Source organism: Pelodiscus sinensis, chromosome 2 (genome assembly GCF_049634645.1).
Source record: "Pelodiscus sinensis isolate JC-2024 chromosome 2, ASM4963464v1, whole genome shotgun sequence".
In the NCBI taxonomy this organism is placed as follows: domain Eukaryota; kingdom Metazoa; phylum Chordata; order Testudines; family Trionychidae; genus Pelodiscus; species Pelodiscus sinensis.
This window is the reverse complement of record NC_134712.1, coordinates 236784221-236796710: the sequence shown is the minus strand read 5'-3', so window position 1 is coordinate 236796710 and position 12490 is coordinate 236784221. Positions and strand designations below refer to the sequence as shown.

The 12490-nt window shown below is 47.7% G+C and overlaps 1 protein-coding gene across 2 annotated transcripts in view; it reads left to right on the top strand.

Moving 5' to 3' along the window:
• The first annotated feature begins 10730 nt into the window (after window positions 1-10730).
• Window positions 10731-12490, top strand: part of WDR37 (WD repeat domain 37) — a 93577-nt gene continuing 91817 nt past the window's right edge. For both annotated transcript variants that reach the window (XM_006111890.4, XM_006111891.4), the window contains exon 1: window positions 10731-10958. The gene's annotated coding sequence lies outside the window, so the exon portion shown is untranslated. The remainder of the gene's footprint in view (window positions 10959-12490) is intronic.

The following is a 12490-nucleotide window of genomic DNA, read 5'->3' as shown; positions in this document are numbered from 1 at the left end:
CTTTCTTCACAATGGAGCTTTAATTCTAAAGCCTAAAGAGTGTCTCTTGAAACTCAGCACCCTCACTAATGGCACGTTCACAACACCCGGCTCATGGGCTTATATCCTATAACCCGGATCTGAGGCCATGCTGCCCCCTCAAGAGTGCTGCAGAAGCTGGGGGTGGTTACTTTGTGCATTCCATTTGCATGTGGGGTACCCCTGTTACAATCTAGGACCCCTATTTGCTAGGTACTGTACAAATACATAACAAAAAGATTGTCCCAGTACCCAAATAATTGACTGTCTAAAAAAGTGCTTCCCAACCTTTTCGAGCACTCAGGCCCCTTTTCCAATCTAGTAAAATTTCAGGGACCCCCCTCCCCTTCCTGGGGAGAAAAAAAAAGGCAAAGAAAAGAGAAAAAAGAAAAGTGAACGGGCTCACCTTAAACTTTACACGTGCCCCTGCAGTACTGTCTCCGACCATCAGGGGTCCCCAGACCACAGGTAAGGAGCCACTGGTCTGAAACAAGAAACAGAAGGGGATGCACAAGGAAATAACGAAACAAGGGGCCTTTCTCTAGATTAGCTGAAACAAAAGACAACTATGTAGCACTTCAAAGACTGACAAGATGGTTTATTAGATGTTTCAGCTAGACCAGACTAACACGGCTGCATCTCTATCACTATTTCTCTAGATTAGAATTTATTTTGATTTTGTGGCAGTATGTGTGGGTTCTTGGCTAGATTATACAATACAGTCATATGGAATACTATAAAGCTATGACATTAAAGCACATATAAACCTTTGCTTTTCAGAATTAGCGTTTCACATGCTTAGTTATGTGAATGATGTGAAATATGCTTTTCTGACTTGCTCATGTCCTTGCTTTAAATCCTTGCATTTGTAAATGGCATACAAGCTAAATTTACTGTTGCCTAGCAATGCATAATTTTGAAACAGAAGGTTTTGGGTGGGTTTCCCAGGGGGTTTATTAAATAAAATTTAAATAAATTAAATGAACTGTTCACCAGATGAAATAAAAGCTGATGCACAGGCCTCTCATGGCTCCTAAGGACCACTGTCTCATTCAGTGCACGTCACCCAACAAATTCACATAGCTGTGACATTCCAAAGAATTCAGCGGGGACAGAGTTAACCACCAGGAGTGGGCCTCTTTCCTAATCCTGAAGGCTGGAATGTCTCAGACCCTGAACCTCCCATAAAATCTTCATAGGTGGATGCCTGCACTATCTCGGGAGCCCTATTGTAGTTAATAAGCTAAGGCCCTTGAGACCCAGCAACACACATTTCTGTGGCAAAAGAAATTTCCTGGTTTTTTTTATTTTGAAAATCTGGACACTTTGCTCGGTTTCAAAGTTCTACAAATAAAATGGATACCTCCCTCTTAGCCCATATCAGTTTTCAGCAAAAAACTATTATCTGAAAGCTGCCAGTAAACAATAGGGAGGTTTGCAGGATTGCAGCTTGGGAAGGAAGCACTGGGAGGTGTTCAGGCATGGTCTGTGATGCCAGGGCAAAGTGCAGGTCAGAGAGTGCAGCAAGAGATACTAGGCAGCCCTATAGGCCTCTTTTTCCTTGTTCTCCATGGAAAACCTCCTCACGGAGGCTGCTGCCCCCTGGCCCCTGCAATCCCAGCTTCCCTTCCTAGCCTGTCACACCAGGACTCTGGCACAACTCCCCCACTGCAGGGGCTTCAAGACAGTATCTTTAGGGTTGCCAGATGGTTTAACCAAAAATACCAATCACCCTCCCTCACCAAAAAAAAAAAAAAAAAAACACTGGGAAAAAAATTCTGTTGAGAAGAAAAAAAAGGGGGGGAGACCAAAGTTATTGAGCAAAAAAAAGGACCCCCGACAGCAATTATTAAGCAAAAAAAAAAAAAAAAAAAAAAAAAAAAACAGCATAGCCCCTTTAAGAAGAGGTATTTTTACTGGCAGCCATTTTGTTTTTCTTTTTAAGCCAGGAGACAAGCCACTGCTGAACCAGGTAGGTGGGGGCGCTGGGGGATGTCCAGCAGGAGGTCTGGGGACTGGGTCTGGTTGCTGAGTGTGTTGTAGGGTTGCCAGGTATCCGGTATTTTCGCCTTCTGGCAGGGAAAAAAAAAAACAGAAAATACCAGATATTTTAGATGTCTGGTATTTTCTAAATTTTTTTTACCGGACAGGAAGCGAAAATACCGGACTGTCTAGGTCAATACTGGACACCTGGCAACCCTAATTATCTTCAGCAGCAGATGGGACTGCAGCAGGGAAAGAAGCCGGCTCTCTTAGAGGTCCAGGCTACTTCCAGCTTTTGAGGCCCCAGCCAGTATCAGATTTATGCACAAACTAAGATATATTTTGAGGACTCAGATTATAAGGAGCCTCTAAATACATAAAATTTACCAGATTTTAGTTGCATCCTCACCTATGTATTGATATATATGTAAATATAAAACTTTATTATTTCAATTTTCATTGTCCTTTCTCTTAGAATAAAACATATTTTTTGGTAATGCAATGAGGCCTCTAATGTATACTTGACCTAGTATACCTAGTATAATCCTGCCCAACCTCTAGCGGTAATAAAAATGACGACACATGATAAAACAAAATAAGGCACGAGAGAGAGAGAATTTGAATAATTGTTATTTAATAAATGCTTTTCTAGCCTTTTTCTGTGCAAATGCAGTAATTGTTGAGAAAAAATTTAGCCTCCTCCCTCCCCAGTGATCCTTGTGGCCTAGCCCAGCCCAGCCTCTCCAGCCCTGGAGCAATGCAGGAGGGAGGAGGCAGGGCACGTTGCATCATGCAGCCTGGCCTGTTCAGTCACAGAGCACCAGGGGAAGGAGGAGGCAGGGCTTCCTGCACCACGCAGTCTGGCCCGGCCAAGCCTCCTCCCTTCCCAGGTGCTCGAGAGAGTGGGCTGGTTATGGCTAGGCCGTGTGGTGTTCCTTCCATGGGAACTGGGGAGGCTGCAGTGAGCATGTGCTTCCTCCTTTCCCCTTTGTTGGAAGGGGGAAGCACACACGTGGTGTGCCGCTCTGCCTCCCTGGGTGGGGAAAAGAAGCAGGGCCTAACAGAAGGGGCAGGGCTGGAGATAGGGTGGGGAGCTTCAACGACCACTCCTGGACCTGGTATACTTACACTTTAGTACAGGGCTACTCAACACACGGTCCGCAGTGCAGTCCTGTGAGTGAAGGGCGCACCAATCCGCCCAGGACATCCTCCTGCACCTGGGCACTCAGCAGGCTGACTCATAATCAGGAGTACCAGCGGCAGCACCTGGGGATACTGCGAGGCCTGCACTGCACCCGGACTACTGGGTGCACGAAAACCTGCAGCTGCAGCGGAAGAGTGGGCGGGAGCTGCTTGTCCAGGGCAATTGCATCTGTAACCACCTGCAGACCCTGGTGCAGAGATTGCTGCCTCCTGCTGCCTCCCCAGTTACTGCTCCTCCTCCCACGCCTGCTCCCCCTCCTGCTTCTTCCTCTTCAACTCTGGGCTCATTCCTCCTCCTCGTTTCCTTGCAGGGGCTCATCAGTACTGGCCAGAGGGTCGGCGTGAGTCCCAGCTCACTGGGTTCGCACCACTCTGGAGAGTCACCCTGCCTGAGGAGCTCCCCGTGGCCCTGGGAGGCGCTGCCAGCTCCCACTTGGGGAGCAGTGTGGCCCTGTTGTGACTCACCTTCCCCTTGGCCCGGGCTCTTGTGTGTCCAGGCACAGGCCCCACACGGCTCTGCCACCACCTGCAGGGCTGAAGTTGGCTCGCTCCCCTGGCAGGGCCCAGCAATGCCTTCGAGGGAGTGCAGCCCCTCGCCCTCCGGCCGGCCATCCCTCCTCCCATGTGCCCCGCCCCCCACAAATCCCCCTCCCCCGCCTGTGTTCTCTCCCCCGCAACTCCCCTGCCTGTGAACTCCGCTTGCCCGGCTGTTCCTCCCCCACCTGTGTGCCCCTGCCCACTGTCCTGCGATCCCCCCCCCCCTCCTCCTTTTCTTCTCCCCTGACTTGGCCTCTGCCCAGCAACCCTGCACCTCACCTCCTGGCCCACTGCAACCTTGCTGGGACCCCATCTCCCCTGCCACCCACTTGGACCTCCATCTCCTGTCTTGATCTCTAAACAATCCCCCCTCCCCCTTCCCACACCTGCCCAGGAACCCAGCCCCCTTGTGCTGTGTCATGACACCCTCACTTGGGGGAGGGGGGGGCGGGAGTGGCCAAAATTTTTTTTGCTTGGGGCAGCAAAAAACCTAGAGCCGGCCCCGGACACAGGGAAAGAGGGAGGGGCATGCAGGAGTGATGTCATGGGGAGGGCTGTTCTCAATCCATTTCCTGGGCCTATTTTGATTGCCAGTCCGCCCCTGGCAGGCAGACAGGCATGTCCATGTCCCCAACCCTGATGTGGTGGTCGGGGAAGAAAGTCCCGGTGTGCAGCCTCTGGCAAATGGAGAAGTTGCGGTACAGACGTGAGTCATGTGTTTTGCCGGACCAGCCCACATTGATGTCCACAAAGTAGCCCCGGTGGTCAGACACAGCCTGCAGGATGATGAAAAAGTATCCCTTGCGGTTGATATAGAGGGAGGCGTGGTGTTCCGGGGCACAGATGGGGATGTGTGTCCCGCTGATAGCCCCCCCACAGTTGGGGAAGCCCAGGGCGCCAAACCCCTCGATGACCGTGTCAACATCGGCAAGGCGGATGACAATAGGGCAGACTTGAAAATTCTGTATTGTTCCATTAATAGTAACTTGGAACAAAAAGTCTGACCCCAGGTACTATATTTCTTCAAGGCTGCATTTTAAAATGAATTTAAACTAATAAATTAATCCATTTGTAAATTCTCAGAAAATTCACTGTGAACTCAAAGTAAGTCTTGAAATTCTGAGGATTACACATTGAAGGAAATGGAATTCCTGCATCAGAGGCCAAACTTAGCTTTAGCCAGAGTTTGAAAATAACTTACAATTTCTTAGGCTAGGTTTACACTGCAAAGAAAAGTCAGATTGTGAACAGCAATTTACATATTTTTTTCCGCTTTTCTTTTGAAAGAGCCTTTTCTGAAATTTGGCCAGTCTACATGGTGCCAAATTTTGGAAAAACCTCCTCTTTCGACATATCTCTTCTTCCTCATAGAACGAGGATTACAGGATGACTCTGCGGAGCAGCACTCTGTTGATGGCCTTGACCACCTGCAGAGGGACACACAAAACCGAGAGTCCCTGAAGTGCCAGGGTGGCTGAGACTGCTTCTTCCTTGCCACTGCCCCATGCCCCCACACCCCAGGAGCAACCCCTCCTGCAATCCTGGCCACCTCAGGCAGTCCTTAGTGCAGGCGGGACAGAACAAACCCTCCCATGGAGGGGACTTGCACCACCTCCCCCCTTTTTCCATAGAGCAGCCCATCCCCTCCTTGCACACACCTGCGACCTGGCACAATGGCCAGAGACTGCTATACCTGCATGAGCACTGCTCCGACGGTGGATCTCATAAGAACATAAGAACGGCCATACTGGGTCAGACCAAAGGTCCATCTAGCCCAGTATCCTGTCTACCGACAGTGGCCAGCACCAGGTGCCCCAGAGGGGGTGGACCGAAGACAATGATCAAGCGATTTGTCTCCTGCCATCCCTCTCCAGCCTCTGACAAACAGAGGCCAAGGACACCATTTTATCCCCTGGCTAATAGCCTTTTATGGACCTAACCTCCATGAATTTATCCAGCTTCTCTTTAAACTCTATTATAGTCCTAGCCTTCACAGCCTTCTCTGGCAAGGAGTTCCACAGGTTGACTACACGCTGTGTGAAGAAGAACTTTCTTTTATTAGTTTTAAACCTGCTACCCATTAATTTCATTTGGTGTCCTCTAGTTCTTCTATTATGGGAACTAATAAATAACTTTTCTTTATCAGCCCTCTCCACACCACTCATGATTTTATAGACCTCTATCATATCCCCCCTCAGTCTCCTCTTTTCTAAACTGAAAAGTCCCAGTCGCTTTAACCTCTCCTCATATGGGACCCGTTCCAAACCCCTAATCATTTTAGTTGTCCTAATCATTTTAGCTCCCCACGTCGAACTGGTTCCGCACGGATCGGCAGCTATCCGCTGTGGAGAGCTTCCAGAGGGCGATGGCCATACGCTTCTGGAAGGGAATGGTGGGCCTCATGTGCATGTCCCGTCTCTGCAGAGCAGGGGTGAGCCACTCGCAGAGCTCCATGAAGGTGTCCTCCTTCATCCTAAAGTTCTGGGTCCATTGTTGTTCTCCCCAGCGCTCCAGGATGATGTGGTCCCACCAGTCGCTTAGGGTAACCTAAGAACCAGCTGTCCAGGAGGGTCCCTTTAAGCACAGGCCTCATATAGCCTCAGGCAGCAGCCACACAAAGTAACTCCTGACCTGATGCTCTGCAGGAACCGGTTTCAGCTGGCCAATGGAATTCAGCGTCCAATCAGCGTGGATACACTTTTTTCGAAATAGCAAAATGCTATTTTGAAATGCATTTTGTGTGTAGACGCATTATTTTGAAATAAGATATTTTGAAATTAGATATTTCGAAATAACACTGTAGTGTAGACGTACCCTTAGAGAGTAGTTATTAATGATTCAGAGTCATGCTGGAAGGGCATAACAAGTGGGGTTCTCCATGGATCTTATTTGGAGAGAATACACTTACTAAGTTTGTGGATGATACCAAACTAGGAGGGGTTACAAGTGCTTTGGAAGATAAGATCATAATTCAAAATGATCTGGACAAACTAGAGAAATGGTCTGAGGTAAATAGGATGAAGTTTAATAAGGACAAATGCAGCATACTCCAGATAGGAAGGAACATTTCTGTTAGATGGGGTTCACCATTTCAGACTTTGCATTAAAATGGCAGACACAATCACACAGTGTGTAAAGAATTTACCTTTCTGAATCCACTCTTTTCCTTCCCCAAACTCCATGGCAACAGTATCATTGTCTTTCTCCTCTTCCTCCTCCTCACTTGTATTGCTTTCAGAAATATATTTTACTATAACCTCCTGTGGTCCAATGCTGTGACCTCTCTGCCTGTCACTGTTTTGGGACACTTGTGAGATACTTCACCCTCCCATTTTCCATGATTTCCTAAGTATGGCTCTGCTTCAACAACAAGAAATTCTGTGCCAATAGTTTCCTCTGGTGTACTTTTGGAAACTGATGCTGGTGGCTCTTTAATCGGTTTCATATGAAATATGCTATACATATTGCTTAACACTTTGCCTTAGAGAGTTTCCAATTTTATTCTCTTACCCTCCACAGTCACAATTTTGCAATGGAAATATAGGTAGGAATTTCAAACTGGGACAAAGGAAATTTTGTTTTTTTTCCCCCTTCCTTTGTCCCCGGGCAGTGTTTCTTCAACTACTGAGGGGGACAGACATGTCTCTCTTTCCAAGAAAAGACTCATCACTATCTGTAAGTAGGGTAAAGTTTAGATAAATCCGTTTTATTATTTTATGGTTTGGAAATGGGAATCCCACCACTGAGGGGGAAGAGGAGTGCATGTCCCTGATATAATCCACTATCCAATCTTCAGGTGCTTACTGATTGCCAGTTCTGCTTTCCTGTTTTTCACTTTGATATTCTCATACACTCTACTCCTTGTTTCCCACCCCCTCCTTTTTCCCCCTCCTTGTTTCCCCTCCTCTCCTTTCTCCCCTATTTACTTTGGGTCTGCACCTCCTAAATTTAAAACTCTGGTCACCTGAAGAAGTGGGCTGTGCCCATGAAAGCTCATGATACTATGTATATGTTTTGTTAGTCTATAAAGTGCTACCAGACCATTTTTGTTTTTTAAATTTATCCTGTACAGACTAACTCTGCTACCCCCTGGAATTTAATTTTCCTGTTTCACTTCTTTTCCGTTCATCATGTCCGACTCCTGGGAGCCTTGAGCACCTTCATTGTCCAGGCTGTTTAGCTTGTCGGGTTTTCACGTGAGCAGTTGGGTTTGGAGGTCTGATTCTGGCATATCCAGTAGCAGTGGCTGGTCCAAAGGGCTCCTGTTCACCTCTCCCTCCTTCTCAGAACTGTCACTTATGTAGTACTTTCTCTGCTTGCAGTCCAAGGCCCTCAAAAGGCGAAAGGGCTTCATACCCACAGCAGGGGCAGCTTGAGAATAGTACTGAGCTTTGTGGTGGGGACCACATGGGACATGTTTCAACCCCTTGGCCGGGAGGGGGAGGGAGGGGGAGAGAGCAAAGACTTGGGGAAGGTGCTGAGCCCAAAGGGGGTGAAGGAGTTTCATTCATGCAGCAGGGCCCACCTAAGAACAGGACTTTAGTGGCAGTGGCAGCAAAAGGGATTCAGACCCTCGGTGGGTGCCACATGAGAAAGGGGATGACCCTCACTGAGAGGACTGCCTGGAAAAAGAATGGCAGACTCGGGGGAGGGGGCAGTGGATAGGTATTCACCAACATGTTATGGAAAGGCTGGCAGACTTCCCCCCCTTCTATAGAGTGCACAGAAAGGGACGACACACACCAGGCCGACCTGAGTGTACATGTACTATCACAGCAGGATGAGTAATGCTAGTACAGCCAAATAGTAAAATGTTCAGAGTAATCTCTCACTATAGAAATAAAAGAATTTTCATGCTGGATGATAGACTGATATCATGACAACATCAGCAACCACATGCCACTGCCGCTGCAGCCAGCCATGGCGCCATCCCCTCTGGGCACGGGCTGCTCCAGCTCCCACTTCAGACATGGGGGGCCTGCATCACCAGGGAAGTGCTGCTGGGACTGGGTCCCCTACACCATCCGAGATCCCAATGTGTAACTGCTTATACATTGGCATGTGTAATATTGGCATGTCACGGGGTCTGTCTGCTGGCAGCACAAAGCAGTCCCAACCAGTCCAGTCTCTCTTCACGCAGAACCTTTCAGGATGTCTAATCATTTTCACTTCCTAGCTTGGAAATCTCCCCATATCAGCTAAATCTTTTTGGAGTAGGGTGAACAAAAGTGAACATGGCCAGCAGTGCAGGTGAGGGCAAACTCTCAAGTTTTAGAATCAAATGAAAAGTAAGGTTCGCAATTAATTCAAGTGATTAATGAAAAATAAATTAGCTGGATTTTAAAAGGGTTCTTAGATGGGGCCTGAGCTACAGTGCTGGGAGCCACATAAAAGCAAGTAAGTGACACCCACTTCTCAAGCCGGAACCCCACACTCCCACACCATTCATTCAAACCCCCGCACTAGAGGGGGATTTGATTGGTGAGCATAGTAAGCAGGAGATGCAGCCCCCTAAGAAGAGTAATAGACATGACATTTATAAAGGAGCAAAGCTATCACTAAAACGGGTTAGAAGGATGAGAAATGCAATTCAGAGACTCACTGCAAGAGATAACACGCATATTTGAACTGTTATGAGACATTGGCTGTGTCTAGACTGGCCAGTTTTTCCGGAAAATCAACCGCTTTTCTGGAAAAACTTGCCAGCTGTCTACACTGGCCGCTTGAATTTCCGCAAAAGCACTGACTTCCTACTGTAAGAAATCAGTGCTTTTTGCAGAAATACTATGCTGCTCCCATTCAGGCAAAAGTCCCTTTTGTGCAAAACTTTTGCTCAAAAGGGCCAGTGTAGACAGCTGAGATTTGTTTTACGCAAAAAAGCCCCGATTAAGAAAATGGCGATCGGGATTTTTTTGTGCAAAAACATGTCTAGATTGGCCATGGACGCTTTTCCGCAAAAAGTGCTTTTGTGGAAAAGCGTCCGTGCCAATCTAGACGCTCTTTTCCAAAAATGCTTTTAACAGAAAACTTTTCCGTTAACAGCATTTCCGGAAAATCATGCCAGTCTAGATGTAGCCAGTATGTATTAACTGATTGAGACTCTTAAATCTTCAAAATGTGTTACATGCTCCTCATAGCTGCGTGTGGGGTGCCTGCAGCATTTTGCCCCATGTGCTATAGCAGTGCAGAGAGGGAGAGGCTGGAGGGGCTGGCACCTTTAAGAGCAAACAGGAAGCTGCCCGGTGCTCAGGAACGGGTCTCTCAGAACAGGCAAATAAAAACTCCTCTCCGCCTCCTTTGTGCCCCCACCCCCAGATTTGGACCCTTGACAGAGGGCTCACCCGCTGAGTAACAGTTACCCCCTTGGTACCTCCTTGGGTGGAGGCAAAACCCTGCTACAGGAGCTGGCGCGTCTCACAACTCCAATCAACCTCTTCCCCCATTTTTCCCTTCGAGCCCCTGCTCTGCCGCTCCAGAAAGTAAATTGACCCACAAATTGGTAAAATTGTGTCCCCCTGCTCACACCATGCCCCTCCCCCCGCTGCAATATGCCCCCCGAGCCCCTTTTTAATGAGGGTAAAGAGCCGGGAACAACATCTGAAGCCATGTAAGGGCAGAGTAAGGGCCTCTTACTGAGCATGCTCAGTACGCCTGGGTATAGCTTTGTGATAGGCAGTTGTTTCCGACGCTACTGAGCATGCTCAGTACGCCTGGGTATAGCTTTGTGATAGGCAGTTGTTTCCGACGCTACTGAGCATGCTCCGTACGCCCTGGGTATAGCTTTGTGATAGGCAGTTGTTTCCGACGCTACTGAGCATGCTCAGTATGCCCTGGGTATAGCTTTGTGAAAGGCAGTTGTTGCCGATGCTACTGAGCATGCTCCGTACGCCCTGGGTATAGCTTTGTGATAGGCAGTTGTTTCCGACGCTACTGAGCATGCTCAGTTGCACTGTTCATGCTCAGTACGCCTTGGGTATAGATTTGTAATAGGCAGTTGTTTCCGACGCTACTGAGCATGCTCAGTTGCACTGTTCATGCTCAGTACGCCCTGGGTATAGATTTGTGATAGGCAGTTGTTTCCGACGTTACACCGCCTCCTTCTGCGTGCCCTGGCCCCCTTCCTCTCTAGGCCCCCGGCCCCGACCGCCCTCCTTCCCCGTGCCCTCCACTTCCTGCGCGGAGCTCACTGGCGAGCCGGCCCCGGCCGTTGGTGACAGGTGAGTGCGGGGGCCTCGGCTCCCGCCCCCGGTTCCTTCGCCATCTTCCTGCCCGAGGAGACTGTCCTGGAGTGGGGTCGGGCCAGTGTGGGAGGATCTGAGGGCAAAGCGCCTTCCTCCCCGCCCGCGGCTCTTTCCGCTGGGCTGCGGGAGTGGAGGGGAGCTGTGGGCGCGGCCGTTTCCTTTTTCCCTTGGGGGTCGGGATGATGGTGGCAGGGGGAGGGGGCTGTCTGAGCGGGCCCCTGCTGTGGGATGGGGGTGGTGGTGCGGGAGCGCTCTGGTGGGGCACAGCTGGGGCGGTATGGGCGCTTTGAGTCATGGGTGAAGGATGTTGCAAGGGTCCGCAATTGCTGGGATGTTAGGGGCTTCATACCGTGTTGCAGATTGACCTTGGCGTTGTCCTGTTATCTCCTCACCGCCTGGGACTATTTGGTTTTGCAGGTGTTGCCCTGAGCCACAGCAGAAATAGCTTTACCCTTTCCCCTTGCTCAGAGCTCCTCCACTCATTAGATTTCCAGCATACGAGAAACAAATTGTGTTGAATAACTTCAATTTATTAGGTTTCATCTGTTAAATGACTGTTACAGACTTGGCATACACATCACAAGTTAAATGCTGCCACTACTGTTAGTGTACTGTGTCCTGCAGTGTGACGAGGAGAAACTTTATGGAAATCATTACTGTCCCAGAAGCGATACAATCTTCTGTGTTCATAAATGCTTTTAAAGCTTCACATGCTATGTTTTTCCCTCTCTTTCTGGAGTGGTCTCTTTGGAAACGAATTTCCAGGAGATATCAGTATGTTTACACTGCTAAGGGAAAAAGGCAAGGTGTTATTTCATTTCCTTCCTTTAATTAGGAAATAGAAAAGCTTTACTCAGAGACAAGAATAAATGTTGTGTTTCAGGAATTAATACTTGCCTAGGTATTGTTATTTCCCTAATATTGTGTTTGTAGCAGAAGTAACAGTGGAACTTTTGCATGTCTTTGACAATTTGTAAATTCTATGAAATTCAAAAGTTATCACTTCATTTTATTACGTTCTTGTAAGTAATCCCATTTCATGGAAATTTTGTCTAATGAACTGGCATAGCTCCTTTGAATTCCAGTGAGTAAACCTTTTAGGGAAACATAAATGTGTTAAAATATTTTTGGCAGCAAAATCTCACTTCAGTTGTATGGAAACAAGTATGTTTAGAAAAAATGCGTATCTTTTATCATAAAACTTGGTTATCAGTAACCTACATGGTTTTAGCAGACTTCCAAATGGCACTCACTATTCTATTGTTTTATATAATTTTGTACAGCCTGTTTAGGTATATTCATCATGTTAGGAAATCTTTTAATGAGAGGCTTGTGTACAAACTGGAGCCAAAGTAACTAACTCAGTTTTAATTCACAATGGAAATCTGTATGAAGTCTAAGTTCAGATTATGTCCTATTCTGATTTTTTTTTTTACTAGTTTACATTAAACTGAAATAGGACACTTTTAATCTGAAATAAGTAGTTATATGTAGACATTCAGTAAATT